The sequence below is a fragment of the Macrobrachium nipponense genome, chromosome 8, assembly GCF_015104395.2.
Source record: "Macrobrachium nipponense isolate FS-2020 chromosome 8, ASM1510439v2, whole genome shotgun sequence".
NCBI lineage: Eukaryota > Metazoa > Arthropoda > Malacostraca > Decapoda > Palaemonidae > Macrobrachium > Macrobrachium nipponense.
Genome location: NC_087203.1, coordinates 74,519,162 through 74,537,345, shown reverse-complemented (window position 1 = coordinate 74,537,345; position 18,184 = coordinate 74,519,162).

The window sequence follows — 18,184 nt, the reverse complement described above, 5'->3', positions numbered from 1 at the left end:
CCTGACGACCTAATAACACAAAACAAGTATATGGTCATTAATGCTGGTTTTCAAGCTTAGGCCTACGTGTAACATGAACTTCCTTTACTGCACTGATTATATACCTACAATCTTGTTAAAATACAATCTTTTTCGTTCAAGGATAACAATTTAGTCATATTAGAATTCCAATTAATTAACTATCAAGAGTGAGAAACATTCATCATATCAATGTAAAAAGCATTGATGCTGAATTTTATGGAGTATTGGTGATATTTCAGCATTGAAATTTTCGATTTTTACAATAACACTTTTTGTATCTCAATTTTTAGGTTCAATAATGGAAATAATCTACAGTCATAGTGAAATAGAAAAAATTTCAGCTGGACTATGGGGCTGGATGGCTGCATGTGGCCCAGGGGAGCTGATTCCCATCAACGAGCATTTAACAAGGCAAACTTCTACTACCAGATCATTTGCCAGTCTACCTTGTAATATGGACAATCTTTTGTTCATAACCCAAAAGTGGTCAGTTATGGTTTGCTGAACAGAATGAATCCAGTAAAAAAAATCACAGGAAAAAAAGTAACAATAATTTATGGTGGCACATAATAAAGTCCATTGAAAAAGTAACCTAACCCACTTAACCTAAACTATAACCTAACCTAACCTAACGATTACCGGCCACTTCAAATTAATGTGATATTTTTTTATCCTGTGACTGAAATTCTTTGAGACAATTGGTAAGGGAATGGGAGGGTATTGGACAATAAAAACCTAACCTGCCCTGATCAAACACTGCCTATCAGTGTGGAATCATTAAGACCGAAATGAGGGATCAATTATTGTGAAATACTAGTAGATCAAATACCAAATAGGCTATAAGAACTGTGATTGGCAATGATGGAGGTCATACAAAATATTTTACTTATTTTTTCTTATTAATATTTATGCTATAGGCTAGGCTACAATTCATTATTCAGAAACATGCCTATTTTCATCTTCATAAAAAAATGAAAATTAGTCTCTGTTAGACCAAAGGAACATTAATTTATATTATACCAAATGAATATTAATTTACATTATACAAAAGGAATTTTATTTAAAATTATAAAAAAATTAATATTTATTTTTTACTTTCTACTCAATAGCATATATAACTTACAAGACACCGACGGAAAATTAAATTGTGTGCGGAAACGTTATTACCACACAGAGAGAGAGAGAGAGAGAGAGAGAGAGAGAGAGAGAGAGAGAGAGAGAGAGAATTTTTATGCTTCATATTTCCATTTTGTTCTTACATGATAGAATTTATTATCATAATTTATATTTAGTTCTTATTTTTTTCGGACATTTCACGTTCACATCTCAATTAAGATTTTAAGGGGGATTTATCAGTTCACAGTTGGCCGAGTGGACTTCACGCTCGGCTACCAATCCGGTGGTCTGAAGTTCGATTCTCGGCTCGTCAACGCGGAACCGGAGGGAATTTATTTCTGGTGATAGAAATTCATTTCTCGTTGTTAATATGGTTCGGATCCCACAACAGGCTGTAGGTCCCGTTGCTAAGTAACCAATTATTTCCTAGCCACGTAAAAATATCTAATCCTTCCGGCCAGCCCTAGGAGAGCTGTTAATCAACTCAGTGGTCTGGTAAAACTAAAATAAACTTAACTAATTAACTTGAAGGAATATTGATTTTATTTCTTTTATTTATCCTTTATGATTCATTTAAATAACAATAGACTTGCATCAATACTAATCATATATTGCAAGACAAGTAGGCATAAAGCCTAACAATGAACAACTTAACATAAACAAATGTGTCAACCAAAAAGACCTAGCTTTTATAGAGCTTTGAAAATTGAATCCATATATTGATAAAGCACAGCTTTGCTTTTTGCCTATTTTACTTTTAATTACCTAGTAACTTTTTCCGGCAAAAACATATACCCTGAAATAAACAAGTTAAGCCTAACAATGGACTTAATATACAAGTTAAGGCCTAACAATGAACTTCATATAAACATGTTTCTAACAAACAGACCTAGCTCTTACGAGAAGCTTGAAAATTGAAACCCTACATTATGATTAAAGCGCATGCTTCGCTTTGGTTGGTTATTTTACTTTTCACCTAATAGGTTTTTCCAGTAAAAACATATACCCTGAAATTACAAGCACTGCGATTATTTGAAAGATAAAGATATCGTGCCCTTTTTTAAACTGGTCACTTCTCGGCAAATCTGCTGCCTACGGCACCCTTCACGCTGTAGTTGCCAGATGTTGTCTTCTAGGTTGACAATTTTTTTCGGAAAATCTAGATTCCCCGTAAGCATTACATTACTAACGGTTGTTTGCAGCGTGCCTTCGGCCTCTAGCTGTAACCCCTTTCGTTCCTTTTACTGTATCTCCTTCCATTTTCTCTTTCTTCCATTTAACTTTTCACCCTCTCCTAACAACTGATTCACAATGCAACTGCAAGGTTTTCCACCCGATACACCTTACAAACCCTTTACTGTCTATTCCATTTTAGTACCGAATGACCCCATAACTGGTCCCAGTCTTGGCCTTTGGACTAAATGCTTTATTCAATTCACTTCAAAATCTAGATTGAAGTACCGAGACCTTGGAATCTGACTGTAGTACACAGAAAGCATTAGGGTGTTAGCAACGTCCCCACGGTTCCTAGCTAGCCGCACCCTTTAATGAGCCTTTTTTACTTTTTTTTTTCTTTCTTTGTACTTTTACCTCCATTCACGCTTCATTTTATTCCATTTTGCTACCCTTTCCTTTATAACTGTTACTTCGTGCAACGGTTGGGTTTTCTCCCAGTTTTCACTTCTATATCATGAACTTTATCATCAATGGGTTCAATAATCTTTCTTTTATCTTCTTGTCCAACCACTTCAATCCCCTCTTGCTTTATATCTTAAGGCAACACTATTTGAAACTGGTACTATGCGAAATATCGTAATAAAATTTCTGAAATTTTTTAATGTTTTCGACATTATCACCTAATGATTTTGACGTGAAACATTCACGTTTAATTTAGGTTTATGGATTGGCGTTTCTAAATCAGTATTTATTTTATTTTAACATGCAAAAAAATTCGCCAGTTTTGTTAATCACCTTTTTTCGGGCGTATTTTTTTTCCTTCTTTCGACTGGATAATTTGGTAACGGCAGCCGTACCCTGATTTTCTTCGGTAAGAATTTGGTTAACGGCAGTTTGTAATTGCGCATGCGGCTTAAACCTTGTTTTACCGCCTCACGCATATCCCAAAGAACAATTACTGAAGTATATACACAGTTCTTTGGGCTAATTTCAGTGACAGCAAAGGAAAAATTGGTGAACCGGACAGCAAATGAAAAACCGTGGAAAATAATTAAAAAACATTTAGTTTTCGCCTAAAAACAGATTTTGTTTTCAGGCTTTAACGAAGCTTTTGAAGAAAGCCATTTAGGACAATCTAATTTTTGAAGACTTCAAACTTTTCAAAAATTGGGTTAATTCAATTGGTATTATACGTTAGGTCAACTAAACGAAAAAATTCGGAATTCGGCCCTGAAAGAATTCCGAAGAGGAGATTCAAAGAGGATTTATATATAAATATATTACCCCACTTTTACCATCGTACCTTTGGTGGACCTTTTCTCGCCCCTTTTTATTCTGCGCCGCACATTCGGCAAAGCTTTTGCAAGGGCCGTTAATTACTTTAAGAATATTCCTTTTTTTAATTCACTTCATTGGGTATATTGGCAAAAGCCTTGGTCGGAGAAGACGAAGAATTTAACCAGGTTAAGTGAAACAATGGCAAAGTTAAAACCAAATTTAGCAATTATTCCATTAAAATCCTGCGATTTTAGTGTTGTAAAAATTTGTAGTACAAAAAAAGCGGACACAATTTTCACAAAAAGCAAAAACAAACAAAAAACAGGGGGGAGGAAACATTTTGCTAACTTTTGAAAAAGGGGGGACAGATTTGTTCAAAAAGCGTTGACCTTTGGTCCCACCTGAAAATCCGAGCTTCTGGTTTAACCCATAATACCCAAGTTATGTATTAGCAACTGGTAAACGGATACAAGCAAACTTGCCGTATTCTTAAAATAGGCCAAGTCAAGGACGCAAATACCGGCAACCAATTGAAAACAGAATCTGGCCGTACCCTTCAACCGCACTTAATTATTGTTACGGCAGGAAGTCTGAAATTGAACGCATGCGCCAATTCACCTGCCGTACCAATTATCTACACGATCGGGATTACTGGCTGCCGGCTACCTTATATCCTGTGCCAATTTTTTTTAGGTAAAGTGCAAATTTTTAACGGTAAACTTAACGGCGGCTGTAAAACACTATGCTTCGCCAAATTTCTTTATACCGTGAACCGTAAAAATTAAATATTAAAATTTCGGTAAATTTTTATATTTCCATTTGTAATTTTTATCCTAAATTTCAAGCAACAACAAAAAATTGTTTGCCAAGTTGCATTCAAGTTCCCCTTTTAATGGTTCCCACGGCCATTGGCAAAATTTTACCTTTAAGCCTATAAGGATTTGAAAACCTGGATTTTTAATTAACACTTACAATGGCCAATTCAATTTTCATTGGAAAAACATGTTTTGAAAAATCCCAATTTTGAAATTTGATAACCTTTGCACAAACTTGACCCCTCAAAATTGACTCGTATTCTTTATTAGGCCTTAGGCTTGTCCAACTTAAAAGATGGGTATTTAAATTATGCGGCCAATAATCCTGTTACATTTGTCCTTTTGTGCACTTCAAGACACCAATTAACGTTAAAGGAAAACAGCAAATCTGGGTTTCTTTAACCTTTTACCTTCATCTCATCCCAAGAGTTTCCAGATCAATCAAGGTGGTAGCCTATAATCATGTTCGGCCTTCTTTTTTAGGTGTTTCACCTTTAACACTTCCAATCTGCACGGGCCCGGGGGGGGGAAAGAAAAAATTTCGCAAACCACGCCTTTTATTTGTCTTCTTGGGGTAACTTTTCCAAACATCAGGAACATCTTCTCACGAGGGCCAGAATTTTAAAATATCCTTCAAAACTAAACCCCATTTTTTTTAGGGTCCCCATCCATTTGAAATACCATCCTTTTTTGTTTTCAAGATGTTTTAAAGAAACAACAGTTACCTATGTACTTTAAACTTTGATTGCTGGATTATGCATCACTTATACGGGAGATTGACAACTTGTTGGGCCGATAGAGGGAGGCAATGGTGCATTTTGGGGAATTGGCGAACCAACACGTAACTCCGCTCTTTCCTTCAGCCTTGTTTTCTGGCATTTTTTTTATCCATTGGCAAAATTTAACAAGTAACGTGTTAACCTTAAGTTAACGCCGACGATACCAACACCCCATCCGCCGCGATGCAATTGGTTTACTTTTCCAACAAACAAGGGGAAACAACTCCCGAGTCCCTTGGTCCTTGTTGGCTATACAAGCCAAAAAGCAAGTGATTGGCCTTCCAACCTGTCGCTAACCGTGGCAGAAAAACATAAAAAAAAAAAAAAAAAAAAAAAAAAAAAAAAAAAAAAAAACACTTGAACATCGTTCAAATTGGTAAGGAATTATTTTGCCTTCGATTTTTAGCCCATACCCTACGGAAAATTGGGCGTGACTTACTTGCTTGTTCGCTCCTCCTTCAATTTTGATTTAAAACGTTAAACGGCATATTAAATACCAATTCCCTAAATAAACATCCCTACGTCTTGGAAATCCTGGCGTTGAATCTAACGAAGAAAAATACGAGCCACCAATTTTGCGATTAATTTACACTCAAGTTTAGCAAAGGAAAATAATCGATTTCTTGGAAATTATATAATATGTACGGGATGAATTGGTTCTTGTCAGTGCTCGAGTGCTTGGCATTGTAACTTAAATTTCATTATTCATTCAAGCCAAGACCAGTCCAGCCAAAGTAGTGTTTCCCTGAGCCTACCAAGATTGACAAGGTGTAAGGGATGTTAAATCTATTAAGCTCAAAGATGCAATTACTTTATTCACCTTCAACTTTACTAAGGATCTTGTTTATATGAAACCATACAAAAAACACTTGGAGGTAGTAGACTGGAACAAAGCAAGCTCAAGGGGCAGGGCAGATTTAGGGTGTTGCGGGGCCCTAGGCCGGTTACCTTTAGTTACTGGTCCCGTCCCTCCATTTATAGGCAAGGAAAGAGGCCCTTACTGGCTTAGGGGAGGTTTTGGGGGGGGCGGGGTCAGGTTTTCCGTTGATTATTTTCTAATTGAGCACCTTTAGAATTCTTAATTATTAATTTTATTTATATTTAAAAATAATCGATGCTTGATAATTATCTTTTAACCTTTTTTTTATTTTTTTTTTTCTTTTTTTTTTGGCTGAGCTGCAGGGCCCTTATCTAGGTCATTTGCCGCTCGGCCCACGCTTAAATCCGCCGGCCTGAGGCAAGCTTAACGGAGCCTGGTGGGAATATGGTTTCCATCCGTCATTAACAGACTTCTTCGTTACTTGCTGAGATAGGCTGGCACCTTGAGCCCTACCTCCCACAGATTTTGTCGAATTTACTTAGGGCCATTCATTGGATTTGCTCAACTCGGTACTAGTAGTTTATGCCAACGTCATAAGCATCAACAGTTTGGTTTTGTGTGGCATTTAAAATAAAAAACGGCAAGCAAATTTCAAGCAAAATAATAGAGGTGCCATTATTTCTTGTAAGCGTAAACTCCACCAAAACTAAACCAAGACACTGTACATTCATAAATCATTTCCCATCCTCATTATTATTGATTTATATTATTTTACTTATGGGCTGCCAGGTTACAATAATTGCCTTTTTTTAAATGGTTTAAAAACTCATGCTTTCTCCCCTTACTGGATTTTTCTCCGCCACCAAGCCTTTACAAGAAAATGTGAAAAGTTTTACCTTTAAATCGGCAATATGAAAACTGCATAAATTATTTATTAGTTGGCATTCATTTTTTAAAGAAACATTTTCTTTTGCCTTGCTTTTCGTGGCTGCGTTGTGACTTTGCTTTTTTAATAATAACAGTAATTAGGTATGAACCTTTTCTTTTTTCAATTGAAAATGTACCAAAGTAGATCAAAAGTGAGGCTTTATATCTTTTCCTGGAACCTATTGGTAGTTGAAGTAATATAATTTTCGCAACATCTTTAGCAAACAAGTTGCAGGAAATTGATTTTTTTGAACTTTCAACACGTTTTTTAAAGGGACATTTCATTTTCCAGATAAATATATTAAGGCATTCAATTTCCCTTTACCCCTCTCTCTCTCTCTTCCTCTCTCTCTCTCTCTTCTCTCTCTCTCCTTTACGAAAAAAATTTAAGATTTTCAGACTAACGCAACCGAAAATAAGTTTTGGTTAGGAACCTAACGTGGTAACAGTGGTAAACGAAAAAAATGTAAAAAATTCGAAAGGAAAAAGAAAAAAACCCCAAGTTTTTTTTCCTCGAAGGGGGGGGGGGAAAAATTAGGGGAATTTTAATTTAAAAGTCATTATGAATTTATAATCAAAATCAATTTTTTTATATCAAAAAACAGCACTTGCCAAGAGATTTATTTATCCTAGTCTAGAATAATGCAGTTTCAAGTTCCTCTAATTCCCAACCAACGCGGCCGAAATATTTAATAACTAGTTGCTTGTGGACAATATTATTGGCGGAACAACTTGGCCAGATCTGTTAATGATAAACCCTTTCTTCTGGGGGTGACTTTGTCCCTTCTTGTATACCTTCCCACAGTGATCTTTCATTATTCCGCAAAATCTGCTTGTTCGATTTCATCAAATTGATCAGCATCAATACTTCTTTCTAACGGCATTGTGTGACGCAAGGGTCACCCGGTAAGTTTCCTGCCTACTGGTTGGTCTTTATCTTCCACAAATCTCCACTCGTCTGTATAAAGTAACGTCAGTACCTTTTCCTTTAAAAATTCAATTTACTTTTTCTTATAAAAACATTGATTCATCTCAGAAATAGAAATTATGTTTTATTCAGAACATCGTTAACAGACTGGACAGCTTCATTCTGCGATAATTTAATCGCTGGACTTCCTACTGTAATGTTGATCCCTCGGAATGCAGAAACGTTGCTTTTGAGTCCCTCCAGAAGCTGCCTGGAGCTAGACAGTCGAATTCCCATAGCAAGATTGTGTACTGGAAATCACACAAACTAATGTTAGTTTCTGCATTTAGCCCATGAGGCTTCTAAGTTTTGTTTGTTTGTTTGGTTTGAATGGGTGTTTTTTATTACGTTATTGCATGGGAACCAGTGGTTATTCAGCAACGGGACCGTGGCTTTACGTGACCTCCGAACCACGTCGAGAGTGAACTTCTATCACCAGAAATACACATCTCTCACCCCTCAAAGGAATACCGAGAATCGAAACTCACGGCCACCGAGGTGGTAGGCCAAGACCATACCAATCACGCCACTGAGGCGCTCCTAAGCCTTGTATAATATAACTGGGATCTCATGATTTCCACGTTTAAGCGCGAACGCAAGCGTATGTGCGCGTATGTTTGCGGCCACAATTGTTTCCTTCCATTACCCATCACGACATTCCAGTTCTTATCTAAATTTCCACATGACCCAAGATTTTGCTTTCAGACACACACTAACCATCTTCCTTTGAGAATCAAGGGATGTCCTCAAATATTAATATAAAAGCTAATCCAACGAGAAATTCTCCCGACTTTCTCCCGGCTTATCTCCCCCTAAAAATAGTGCCACGGTAATATCTTGTCCCTTTGGTTTCAAAATGAAACGGTAAGGTCTGTTTTCTCGCTACAAATTTTCTTTTGACTTTTACGACTGCGAAGATAAAACGGTATATATTTTTTTTTTTATTACGCATAAAATGTTGATGATGAATATTTTTCTTCTTATTTTTCAAGTTTATAGAGCTTTTTCGTATACTTATTTTTCCGCCCAAAATGTTTGGTGCTTGATAATAATTTTCTTTATGAAAGACATGCGTGCACGCCACGCGCAAACACACACACATATACATATACTATACACAGTTGTATCTACATATCTATATCTATATTGATTGACTTTCCTGGATTCAAGACTCCAGGCTAGATTAAGGCCTGTTTTGTCGTAACCAACTCCTAACCAACCTAAAACAATGAAGCTCCTCTTATTCTTTTTGACACCTTCCTACGTCTACAGGCTGTCTTTAGTTCAAGGCCCTGTCTTGGGTTAAAGACGGCTTAATCTTAACCAACTCCTAAGCAACCTACAGCAGTGAAACAACACGAGGAACCCGAAAGAACACAGCCGTTCACGAGATATTTATCTAAAATGACTCTCGACTCCCGTCTCTTTGATTTATCAATCATTTCAGTTCATTCCTTGCAATATATGATTGAGCGGCGCTTTAATTTAAAATTTAATTCACAAGTGGTGATCTAATTTAGAAGTTTTATTTGTTTCATGGATATTCATTATTAATACGTTTGAACGTATGTACCCACACGAACGATATGATCTGTAAAATAATGCGTTTCTCTGAGTTATTTCATATTGATGGTGTATTTCAATAATAATAATAATAATAATAATAATAATAATAATAATAATAATAATAATAATAATAATAATAATAATCTAATACCTTTTTCTTCCAACTTTCTACTCTTTGTATTCAAGAGTGAATTTTGAGAATTAATATCGACAAAACAGGGAAATGTAATTTCTAACAAGACCATGAAATAAACTAAATTCCCTTCGTCAGTAGATAATTCATCCATGTTACGTACCTCAATGAATTCCCTTAGAAGTTGAAATGACTGATATAAAATGGGTTCTCTTGTCTTTTTGTCATAACCTTTATTTTCATATGCAAGTTTATCTAATTTATCATAGAAAACTGAAAAGATTGTCTCGACGCTTATTCAGACAGGATGATCTGGTTACAGGCGAACTTTAGTGTTTATTGAAAACTAATATATTCATTGATGTTTGGTGACAACCAGACTTTCTTTTTTTTTTAGTAGCCTCTCTTTATTGTCAATTTGTATACAAACGCCCGGAAATACGGACAGGAAATTTCAGTCCTTGTCAACAGGTAAATCTACTGATTTTCCCTCAAAGGAAGTACTGAAACCTTGGAAATTATATAATATTAATACTGATCAACTACAAGTAAACCTTGGATAAAAAAAATGAGTTTTCATCTCATTCAATGATGAAGTAGGTGGAGTTAGAAATCAACAAATACAGTTTTTCTTATGAAAATGGTTCCTATTCACATTTCTGAATCCAGAATTTTATGATTTTTGAATTTTCATACGAATGTCTGATTGTAAGAATGTACTTTTATAATAAATGGATGTGTAATCATTCTAAAGTTTGTTTTTATCCCTCCTCCGTAAAGAGCAAAAATATGTGCTGTTTAATACTCCGATGACTAAAAACATTTTTACAGTACAGGAATAAACAAAATACTCTATTGCAAATCCTTACCTTATCATAACAAAGATACCAGAAAGTATCTGAACAGTGTTGGAGAAAACATGAGGGCAGATGAAACATTCATTTCAAATTCCTCTAGTCAGAAAACGAGGATTCAGACAGGTGGTCTGGGGGGCAGTAGTACGAAAAATATTACTGCCGCAGGTGCAGGCCGGCAATTAGCATGTATAATTTGAAAGGAATTTATAAATGAATTTTCTTTCAGAGAGAGAGAGAGAGAGAGAGAGAGAGAGAGAGAGACACCGTTTTCAGGCACTTTCCATTCGTTATTTTCCTAACAAAGCAATTATTATTATCTATGGATTATTATTATTATTCATTATTATTATTGATTATTATTATTATTATTATTATTATTATCATTTTATATATATATTATATATATATATAATAATATATATACATAATAATAATTATATAATATATATATATATGAATATATATAATATACATATAATATATAATATATATATATGGTTGGTGTTTGTGGTGGTTGGTGTGTGTGTGTTGTGTGTGTGTGTGGTGAAGAGGGATGCAATTCATCATTATTGATAGGAAAAAATAAAAAGAAAAGGGGTTTCCCATCAGTCAAATTATCAGTTGTCGGGCGTTCTGCCATCAAGATGAAAAAATTAATTCTGTCACGGTAAAATAAATGCAGTTCAAAATCGATTCCCACAAAAGATTGCCGCAAGATACCCGTAATTCAGATACGGACCCAATTATTGGAAAAGGCTAGTTACTACCCATCGTTTCATTATCATTTTCGTATATTCACCTTGGAATTAGTCCCCGGGTTCCCGGGAACGAATTCTCGAAAGAAAAAATGAGTTCCAGAACGAATGATATTACAGAGATATTACGAGGCACGTTGGTTTCTTATTGCATCGTAAATGGCAGTTTTTCATGAGGGATCATTTTGGGCCATAAGTTCAGTGAAACAGTTTCGCCAATTATTATATGCATTTGAGAGCATGCATGCAACACACCACACAAACAAACACACACATGTTATGTATATAATAATATATATAATATATTATAATATATATTATTGTGGTGTTGATGGTGGTGTGTGTGTGTGTCGTTTGTGGGTGAAAGTAAATACTTCAGTCTGTGTTGTCTGTGTGAAAAGGGGTAAGAGAGGCTGGCGTTTGGACCACCGGATTCTATCTAACCAATATCGCCATATTTAAAGATTCCACGTATGCATGGATTGTATTTCAGTTCATTTGTTCATACTGTTCAAAGTTCAAACCAAGATTCATTTACCTACAAGTCAGCGTTGCATATACATACTGATTAATCTTCTCAGGAAAAAAAAGTTTTGTTACACTCAAGGCGTAATAGCGTCAACTCATACTGCTTACATTATTTGCATAAGTTCAAAAGCTAGGGAGATTATATTGTGTGCAATTACCAAACACACACAGAATAATACTAATATATATAATATATATATAATATTATATATATATTAATATATATATAAATAATATTATATTATAGTATATAATATATATATAATATATAATATATTATATAATATATTATATATATCTATCTGTGGTCTGTGTTTGTATGCACACAAAATATTAATCCTCTACTATGAAACTTATGCAAAAAATAATGGCCAACAGTATGATGACCTAGTTACCTTGAGGTGTACAAAACTTTTGTAACAGTATGAACAAACATGAACTGAAATACCAATCCCTATGCATACTGGAATCTTTAAATATAGCGACTATTTGTTAGATAAGAATCCGGTGGTCCAACCAGCCAGTCCTCTTACTCCCTTCCACATAAGACAACACAGACTGAAGTATTTACTTTAGTAATTTATATGATGTTACTGCATAAATAAAGTAGAAAGTAAAATGAAGAAGAGGAAAGATGAACAAAGCATCGTAACACATTATTATTGTAAATTTAGCATTTGATTAGTAATTAACCTTTATGAAATGTAATCTGTCTACCTCATGTTCTTTTTTTTTTTGTTTTTTTTTTTCTTTTTTTTTATTTAGCTTTTCCAGGCCTTACCTATTTAGTGGGATAAATTAGCATTGATATTGCTAACAGGCCTGTACCGAGGGGGACGGTGGGTCGAAACTACACCCCCTTTAAATTTAAATTTCTGGAATTCAATGTTTTCTGTGACTATCCTTTTCTCATTGAAACTGTAACTTTACAAAGTAATAAAAATAATAAAACTGAATAAAATATTCTTGAATTTCAGTGCAAAACTTTGCAACATTAATAAGAAAATTCGTGTTTAACCAAAGTCAGTAATTTGAATAACATCTAATCGGGAAGAAGGGCATAGACCGCATACGCAATTTTTCTTCTTAATACAAACTAAAATAACGTTTTCAATATTCAATCTCGTATATATTCCTAGATTAGATATGCAGTGACAATTATTGAAGAAAAAGGTCCTAGTTTTGGGAAATTATGAACTCCGAGCTGAGTTATCCTAAATTGTATAGAAACCGGAGTATTAATGGGAAGACTTATTTTTATTTAGTTATTTTGGTTCCCCACTTCTCAGTCAAACTTTTAATTAACTTTAACAATTTCCAAGTACATCATTCGTATTTAATGAAAAAATAATATGTTATTAAAAATATATACGTTAATGTTTCTGTCATTTCTTCTCATGAGCCTACAATGAGCCATACCAAATGAAATGCATCAAATTACTTTTCAAAATAAAGAATCATGCAAACAAATCCCGTATTAGTAAAGCTAAATTAAGCATTTTTATCATATTAAACTTAAAACTATAGGCCTAGTTTTGTTATTTGAAAAATAAATGGGCCTATTTGTAGCCATTTATTCCTAATTCTTTACATGATGGCTAAATAATATGCTTTACGAAAACAAAAAAAAAAAAAAAAAATTAAAAAAAAAAAAAAACATCTAAAATGGGTTAAAACCAGAAATTCAAAAGAAAGAAAATTCGCTAAAAACTAGTTGTTCTGAAATTAGAAATAAAGAATACGGAAGGTTAGGCCCCTACCCCTGATCTTGTCAATGCGCTTGTATAATGATATTCATGCGGATAGATTTGTGATTATGTTTTTCTGTTAATGAGAAAACTACTCATCAAATTCTATATCCAATCCACTTGCCTTCAGTCCCGTTCCTACGTAGACTGTTTCATTCTTTGTTTCAACAACCTTTTAAACCTGAGCGAATTCTTAATTATGAATTATTAATTTGTTTGTCCGATTTGTTTGGAGCTTGTGTTTATCACGGGTGACCAGCTAAGCGCAAAGTGATACGTTAGTTCCGATCACTTGTATTGAATGTATTTGTTTGAGTTTTATTGTGTTACTATCTTGTTCATTTGGAAATGGTTTAATGGAATTAACTTCTGGAATTTAATTACCAGAATATTTCCCTCCATTAAGGAAAGAAAGAGGGAATAAGAGTCTTTAAGGACTTGCAGAAAAAAAGGATGGCTGCGTTGGTTTGTTATAGACTCTTGGGTTCTTAAAAACATCTTTACTTAATCTTGTTTGAAATTGAAGTAATGTAATTTTATACTTTGATTAAATTACTTCTGGAAGCAACTTGTATATTTAATGTGTTTAATGTAAGAACTATAAAAGAAGGTATTATAGCGTACTTGTAAATCTGCAACTTGTCTTGTTAGATAGCAAAAATGTTGGGCGCAGTTAAACAAACAGTACCTGAATCTGATTTTCAGAATCATGGCTCACCCAGCCTTTTGTATGCCCTGAAAATGGGGAAAATATGCGGGTTGTTTAATAATTGTCACAAAGGTATGCCACGACCCAATTCTATGCAACTGGAACATCATGGAAATCGTCCAGATTTAAGACAGAAATGAGGACAATTGGTGATTTTATCCATTAGCAGCAAAGTATAAATCACAAGCATAAAAAAGAAATAAAGACAACCTGCTTTAAGACGTTAGCTTTAATTACATAGCAGTTTCTATAGATCACTCCACTAAACGACTCAAATTAAAGAAAACTGAGGCCCCTGATTACAGCTTCAATTTGACCATGTTCACTTACGCAATAAAATAATTGTTGTAAATACAAATAAACCAATAGGTGAAAAGAGTTGACCCTTAAAATATTGGTACGGGCTGAACCAATTGGTTATTAGTGACAATTGAACCCCTGTATTTAAATTACCACACACATACATATGTAAAAAGGCGGAATTGTACAAAACTTATCATTTTTAACTTCCCTGGGATACTGAGAATTCTGGTGGCAGCTTAAGTTTCTGTAACTGTCTTGAAAATTGGATGAGGATTTCATATTAGTTTGCTGAGGTGTATTACCTTGTATACTCTTGGTAGTATCACTCGTAGGTTTCCCATTAAATTTGTTCCTGAAACTTGGATGATACTTAAAACTTGGGCGGTGTTGATTCTGGTACTTGACATTGTAATTGCGTTTGCTAATAATTATATTGTAATCTTCACTCAGTGTAGCAGCTTTGTCAAGTTTCTTAACCTCTCTCTTTCTCTCAAATAGGCTCTTATATGTTCAGGAATTCCCCTAAGATATTGTTCAAAGACGAGTAATTATTCTAACTCATCAAAAGTTTTAACTTTAGCAGACTCTTACCAATGTTTGAAACACCTTCTCATTTATAAGCATAATCTAAGAAGGTTCCCTTCTCATCTTTTCTTAAATTTCTGAATCTTTCATAATAGTACTCTTGGGTCATCTGGTAAACTTGTAGCACACTGTGTTTAAGTACCTTGTAGTCTTTGCACTGATCAGCTATTAAGGCTAGATAAGCACTTTTCCCTTTACCAATTAAGACACTTGTAGCAAAACTGACCATTTATCTTCTGGCCATCCCCCACCTGAAGCCACTTTCTCAAAGTGATCAAAGGACTCATCTGGAGCTTCTTCAGTAAACTTAGGGATTAACTTCTGTACTCTTACTACATCAAATACAGCATCTTGATTACCTTGGTTAGGGTTAGATGGTGTCACAGGTAATGTAGATCTAGCTCTTATCAATTCCATCTCCCTTTCAAACCTTGCTCTTTCTCTTTCCTCTTCTGCAGCTTTTTCTTCTTCTCTTTGTCTTCTTTCTTGTTTTTCACTGTCTATTCTTTCTCTTTCAGCTTGCATTCTATCTCTTTCAGCCTACATTTTTAGCTTAATCAAATTCTTTTCTGCTTCGATACATCTCAGCTCTAACTCTGTATCACTTTTCTTTTTCTTTTCTTCTTGCTTATTTATAAGATCAGCGCTTGCTACATTCAACAATTCTAGAGCCAATTCTAACTCATCTTCATCAGTTATCCTACCAGAGTCTATCAATGATTCCATAGCAATACATCTTATTTGTGCCTTTACCATACTAGTAGACACATAACCACCACATGCCACTCCTAAAGCGCTCTACTGTGCCTTAGTCAGAGTGGTTTCAGATAACACTTGGATGGAAGGGGCTGCTAAAAATTCCTGAACCTTGAACTGAGCCATTTTCTCTAAGTTCTCAACTAACAACTCAATACAATAAATGCAAAACAAAAACTATATGGTCACTCTCCTAACTATATATATCCCTAACACCACCAGTATATACTAGAGCGATAATGTAATCTGTTTTTCCGGGTCTCTGGGCACCATTAATACTTGTGACGAAGTGCCAAGAATCTGGTTACTACACTTACCAATATTTAAATCAGTACCTCGCAACAGCCAGACACCCGAATCTTCATCACAGGTAAAATATGACTGAATACTCTAAAGGCAACAGTGATCCCTTAAACAACTTACCAGTATTGCAGAAAATCAGACTAAGTTCATTAAAACAGGTGTGAGGTAATCTTATATGTAATTAAATTTATTAAAGGGCATCACTCCATTAACAGCTTTAAAAGTCTAAGTATTTTCCTGAATTCAAATGTCTAAGTACTTCCCTGGTTCTAACTCACTTCAAGTAAGCTGAAGGAAAACAGCTCAATTACCACTCTATGTTTCTACCTAAACAAATACTGGTGAAAAAGAAAACACTTATAAAAATTTTAAACACAAAAAATTATTATCAAACTCAAAATTTATAAGTGATTTTCACAATATTGGGGAAATTTACTCTTACTTGAGAGAAAGCAAGTTTTATTAATTCTTGAATTAATTAAGTAAAATTAAATCAAAATTAATTTATCAAAAAAATCAAGAAAATTGATTAATTAATCGAAATTCAAAAGTGTTAGGCAATAATTAAAATTTGGAAATTAATTCACAAGTGCTAAACAACAATAAAACTTGAAAAGAATTCTAAGCAAATACAAATTAATTCACAAGTGTTAAGTTCAATTAAATATGCAACGATTAATTAATGAAAACAATCCAGTCAATCAAATTGTGAATGCAAATAAAAACAGAAAAAGATAGAAAATACCAAAATTGCAGAAGTATTAATCACATAGAATATATATATATATATATATATATATATATATATATATATATATATATATATATATATATATATATATATATATATATATATATATATATATATATATATATATATATACACATATATATATATACACATATATTTTATATATATACATACATACATATATATATATATATATAATATATATATATATATGTATATACATATATATATATATATATATATATATATTATATATATATATATATATATATATATATATATATATATATATATACTACATATATATATATATATATATATATATATATATATATATATTATATATATATATATATATATATATATATATATATATTTGTGTGTGTGTGTTCCGTGTGATTGATGCTTTTTGCAATTTTGGTATAATATATATATATATATATATATATATATATATATATATATATATATATATATATATATATATAAAATCTCTTCACTAAGAAAAAATGGACAAATGCACAAAAAAATCACTTCCAATAAAAAAAGAAAAATTGGGAAAATTAAAATGCACAAAAAATCACTTCAAAGAAAATGGAAAAACACAAAAACAAAAATTTGGAATGTAAAAAAAATTAAATTTTTAAAAAAAACCAAATAAATCTCTGTAACTATTAGTTGCAATTAATAAACCTTGTAATAAACACATTACCTTAGTACCAATTGTTTCTGCTGCAGCAGTTCCAAAAATTTCACCATTCAAAAAATTTCAAAAAAGAAAAGGCACCGTTACCCACTTGAACAATGTTTGTTCAGATTCCACAATAAGCTTTAACTATCACTAAATAACTCTAAGAAATATCAAATGTGAAAATTTATATGAGTGACCATCAACACGATTTTAAGACGATAAAAGTTTTTTAATATGAAAGGAATAGTTATTTATAATGAATGCAAAACTAAATGACGTCACTTCCCAAAGATGACGTATGCTTAAACACTGAAGGTTCTAGAACGACCTTACTTAAAGATGATGCAATACCATAGGAACGTGTTGAAATCTTCGTGTTTTCTCAGCAAAGTGGTACATGTCTGAAACAGACTCCAGTGAGTAAGACTGACATGTTATGAAAAGTAAACAGAGACTTCGAGTTTTCCTTATCTCGTGTGATAACAACAATTTCTAGCTTGGAATGGACAATGTTAATCTCTCTCTCTTTTCACATTCTACGTTATCTTAACTTTTAAATTATATTATGCAAAATCTGAACATACATTTTTAGAACATACT